This window comes from Paramisgurnus dabryanus, chromosome 13 (assembly GCF_030506205.2).
Source record: "Paramisgurnus dabryanus chromosome 13, PD_genome_1.1, whole genome shotgun sequence".
In the NCBI taxonomy this organism is placed as follows: Eukaryota; Metazoa; Chordata; class Actinopteri; order Cypriniformes; family Cobitidae; genus Paramisgurnus; species Paramisgurnus dabryanus.
In genome coordinates this window covers 37,326,748-37,332,263 of record NC_133349.1, presented here as the reverse complement: position 1 = coordinate 37,332,263, position 5,516 = coordinate 37,326,748, and the positions used below count along the sequence as shown (strand labels likewise).

Below are 5,516 nucleotides of genomic sequence, written 5' to 3'. Positions count from 1 at the left end.
CTAAGCTTGAATGTATCTACTGAAATAAATCAATATACAAAGGCATTTTAACACTGCAGACTTTATATTCAGGCATATATTTAATATGTTCCAACTATTCATCGATGATTTAATGGCAGAATTGAATTGATTGTTATAATGTTTGAGTTTCCATGGCGACATGCCAAGGTCATTACATGAATTTTGCGCTTCTTGGACAGTCGGCAGGTTCTTTCTCGTTTACCACATTTTAAGTTACTTGCAACCAAGTAGGCTACAAATCATAATAACATACTAACCAATTACATTTATTTTCAAGGAGTTTTTTCACCCTCTGGGTTTTTCTCCTGAGAGTTTTTATAAACCTGACTGCAGTCTGTCTGTTGGCTTCCTTACTGGGAGACCTCTGGGAATTGTTTAAAGGTCACGTTCTACCTGATCCCATTTTTTAAACCCTAGTTAGTGTGTAATGTTGCTATAATAGCATTAATAATACCTGTAAAATGATAAAACTCAAAGTTCACTGCCAGGCGTTATATTTTCTTAAATAGAATTCCTCTTTTAAACCCTACAACGAACGGCCGGTTTGGACTACAGCCCTCTATTTCCTGCTTTAATGACGTCAGTAATACGTTTTTTTTTTTTTTTAACTAAACTTGAATACGTCAGTCACCAGCTTTGGCTCAAACGGCTCTGCTAAGCTAAGCTGCTATCGAATCACAACACACTAAACAAACTCTGCTAAGCTAAGCTGCTATCGAATCACAACACACTAAACAAACTACACAATCAGAACTCGTTATGTATTTCTGAAGGAGGGACTCCATAGAACAAGGAAGACATCAGCCTGTTTTGAGGACAGTGAAAACAGCACTATACAGATAAGTAAATTGTGTGAAAAATACTGCATTTTTTTACACGTAAAACATGAACACATGTTATATTGCCCACTGTTAACACAATCAAAGCTTCAAAAACACAGAAAGAAAGGGAGCTTTAATTTAGAACTTTGGTTTATACTTTACGCTAATACTGCTCTCATTAATATGGTTTAATTCTTAACCCTAGGGATTTTGTTACTTCTATAGTTCATAGTTTTTTTTTTTTTTGTGAAAGTACCTTATAAGAACTTTTGAGTAAAGACGCTTATGCTATTATGTGTATAACAACAATTATTACCTCCATAGCCTGGAATGAAGTACTACCTATTTTACATTATTTAATACGAATTGACTGTAATTTATAAAACTCCATCCAAAACTTTATTTAAACTGACATGATTTGATGTTTTTTGCTTTTCTTTGTTTCTATTTGAAGCTGCTTTGGTATGATGAAAAATTGGTAAAAGCGCTATGTAAATAAAATTACTGTCACCTTTGTTGGTATTAAAAAATAATTCACCACCTCTAATTTTTTCCAAGTACTCAGTGACACATTCCGCTCTGAGCAGCTGGATCCAGGTGAAAAAAAAGTGCACTAAGGTTGTTTTCACATATGTTGGTGCGCACCGTGGTGCGGCCTCGGAGTGCACCAAAATACATTGTATAATTTTTCAGTTAGTGCGGTCCGTGTTCACATATATATATTTTTTACTTTACTCGAAATGCCGCACCGTACACCATGTGACAACGGTCAGCGCTGTCATTGGTCTCTGACAGCTCTTACCGTCTCATGACCACCCCCACGTTTTCACGACAATCAGCTTGACAGGGAGAGCGCAGCTATCAAGATGTGGAGATAAACGATGCACGTCTTTGCGAAGTTTCTTTGCTTTAACGCGAAATTGCGTAGGTGTTCTATTAAAGCCTTTCTCACGGAGCCGTTTGCTAAAAGCCCGTAATGTCACTATTTGTGTGTGGAGGACAGCTATGCATTTATAAAATCATCAGCTCAAACGTAAAGGAGACAGCGAATCTCTATGCAACGGACCAGGATTGGCTTGTTTGTTGTTAACCCACAATATAACACCCGGCTCACGTCACAACGAAAGCCCAGTGGCTCAAACATGTGGAGAACTTCCTGTATTTGGTTCGGCCCGAGGTCCAGCAGTGTTCACACCACAGGTGGGTCGCCCCAGAGTTCGGCAACAGCCGCTCCGAGACCACCTGTTTAGAGCGGTCTCGGAGCGGTCGTTTAGTGCGCACCCGAGTGCGGCTGTTGTGTTCACACTGACCCAAACGCACCGTACTCGGAGCGAACCATCATTTGGGTCGACCTAAACAGTGTATATGTGAAAACACCCTAAAATACACTTTATTTAAGTACACTTAGTACACTTTTCCACACTGTTAGATGTCGCTGTAGATTTAGCAGCACTGTACTGTAAAAATCCACAGTACTATACTGTATGTGTACATTACAGTACAGTACTGCAGTTCATAATGCATTCTGCGTAAATTTGTTTGAGCGGGAAAATTTTACAGTATATTTTGGTCTTGATGTAACCTTGCTGTAGCCATTGCTGTAATGTGCCAGGTGTACTTGCAATAATCAGTGAAAGTGCGCCAACGTCAAATCACACAGACAGAGGGAGAGCACAACTCTTGGCTGCAGCTGAAGGAGGACGATTGATTTCTGGCAGTTCGGTAAGTTTGAAATATTTCTGTTTCATGAAAACTTAATTTTTAGTTTAAGAATGTTGTCAATAGTTTGTCACAATATTGTTTTAAACGTGCAATGAGAGAGAAAAACGGTCGCCAACAAAGTTTCAATCTCCCTCAGAAAGTAAGCTAACGTAAACGTTACACACAGATGTCTACCGCTGCTTTAACTCGCTTTACACCTTTTTAAATGAATATAGGGTTGTTTTAACTAAATTATGACGGTTTGGTGAGTTTATATTGTGTTGAAAGTGTGGTGACAATGAAACTATTTTTTAACGAAATGGACAAAGACAACCCGCCAGCGCGGTCTTGCGGTCCCAGCATAACGGTCGTTTATCTCGGCGTTTCATCCGTTCAGTTAGCGTCAGAGAAAAGTATGAAGTTCGACTGTTTGGTAAGGCTGACTCGTGGTTGTAAACAGATAGGACTTGACACGCCGTACACAGCATACCGAACTCCTCCACAGAAGTGAAAACAAGAAACCTCATATTTAACTGGATACATGCATCGAACTCATCGCAGCTTTAACTTCGACCTAATATAATTCAGACCTGGGCTCATCTTAATATCAGATGAACGAAAGGGATTGCCGCGCTTATTGTTGTTGTTGTTATTATATTACGGTATATCCGCAAAAGCAGAGAATATCTTCTCTTAAGCGTTTTACACGCCCAGTAAGTTGTCCAATACATTTTTATGGCATATTGTTTCCACCACTTCAGATGCATTACACGCTGTATATATAAGTTTCCAAAACACATCAAATCAATGCTCGAAAAGAGAATGGGCTCCGCATTTACGTACCTTTGTCTTCTCGTCTCTGTCATCTGATCCTTCATCTCTGGATGTAAAATAATCCATAATAACATCGTGTAGAAAACTGGCATCACCAGGATTGCTCAGATTTAGGCGATCATGTTTATCTTTAAAGTGAGCAGCTAGCTACTAACTTGTTAAAAAACTTTGCGTGAAAAAGTGTTACACCGCAGCCGTCCGGGTAAAACATTAAAGGGACAGTCTTTTTACCTTGTCACTATAAATCGCTATTTTCTGCAGTAAACGAGACATTTTCAGAGATTTTCTGTAGACAAGATGTTATAGAATAATAATAATTTAAAAAAGACTTATTTAGATATTTATATATAATATATAATATAACAACTAATATATATATATATATATATATATATATATATATATATATTTGTTTTACAACTGACTTAACACTTACAGTAATGTTTTATTTGTTAGCATAGCATGATATTAGATTTAAACACTTAATACATTTTTAAATCAATCACTTTGTCTCTGCACAATGAACATTATCAAATATTATTAATGTTGTAAAATATATTGTTCATTATTAGTTCATATTAGCTAAGGCATTACCAAATGTTAAGGAATAAACTCTTATAGTAAAGTGTTACTAAATTTTCTTTTACCATTTCCTTCACAATGTCTACTTATTTCTATGGCTAACAGATTTTGTAACATTTGTCTTTTTTACAGTCTTACCATTGCTTGTAAGCTGGATTGGGTAAGATGGATCATCTTTAAAGGCACCAGGCAAGTACATGATGTACAGTTACAAGTCATGTATTTTTTCGACTGCAATATTAAATGCTTTCACCACGTCACATGTAAAAGTACACAGGAATGTGCTGATCACTTTTTATTTGTAGTTTACATGAGTGTCATTGCACTTTTCAGGAGTTAAGGCAGATGTGGAGGCACAAGGGGTGACACCAGACACACACCAAGCACATTGTTCGGTAAGTTTGCACTTTACCACTACAGTTTCTTTAAATACCCATGTATACACTCATTCACTATTCCCACACACAACACTGTAACACGACCATACATAACATGTACACAATTGTCTTAGTTTGCCATGTAGAAATATACAAACAGAAATATTCAGACTTTGGTTATAAGAAATTTAATTTAATAATTGTATTTATTTAGCAGAGGTGTCCCTGGACTTTATTGACAAAAGATTTTGTTTTCAGAATAAGTGTCCAAATCAGTAACAATTGTACTTTCTGTTCAGGACATTCAATCATGACAGGATCCAGGTGGATGCTGTCCATTGAGGAAAGAGTTTGTTCAGAGGTAAGTGAATCTTCTGTATTTTAATGTAATTAGGCGTGGAACAGTAGAATAAGAGCAAAAGGTTTCAGAATAGGAGTAAATTCAAGGCTGAGTTTAGTTTTTTTAAGAATCTTTTTCTATCTTATATTTGTTGACTTAATGTTTATGATATTTCTAACAGGTTTCTGGATAGAATTAATTCCAAAGATGGGAAAAAGTGCACATCCAGACAAGGAGCAAGCAAATAGACAAGGAACTTGGTGCAGAGAAAAGCTGTGGCCATTAACCCCCATGTGAACAGCTTCATGCAGTCCCTGATTGAGTTCGAATGGACGACTTCAAAGTAAAGGCCACTGTGGTCTGTCTGCCACAGTTTAATTTTTAATTTATTTTTAGTGTTCAATGAAATTCAAGTAGAATATTTAAAACTATGGGCCAGTGTTCTTTTTACCACAGTGAAATGTTACCTTTTAGTCGATGATGGACTTTAAACTGAAAACTTCAAACTATGGAACAGTGTTCTATTTGCCAGAGTTAAATATGTTACAGCAGGGGTCTCCAAACTTGTTTATACTTGTTGATTTTATTTTATGTTACTTGATTATATGTTTATTATTGTTTAAAATCCTGTTTTAAATGTTTTGTTTCAATTAAATGTTTTTTTAAATAAAATTTTGATACAAACATTGCTTGGATTGCCTTTTAATTCATTATGTCATGTCAAGGATAGCATTTTTACCATATTAATAACTATAGATTTAAACCTAAATCTCTATCTATTTTATATAATATTATTGTATTAACTGTAATAAGTAATAAATAGTATTTATGGGTCAATAT

General features: G+C 36.0%; 1 long non-coding RNA gene across 1 annotated transcript; it reads left to right on the top strand.

The window, feature by feature from the left end:
* The first annotated feature begins 2,381 nt into the window (after positions 1-2,381).
* On the top strand, positions 2,382-5,307 carry LOC135720978 (uncharacterized). The gene is made up of 5 exons (XR_010521388.2): positions 2,382-2,564; positions 4,092-4,148; positions 4,293-4,354; positions 4,636-4,697; positions 4,858-5,307. It is a non-coding gene; the product is annotated as an uncharacterized lncRNA (long non-coding RNA).
* The last annotated feature ends 209 nt before the right edge of the window (positions 5,308-5,516 follow it).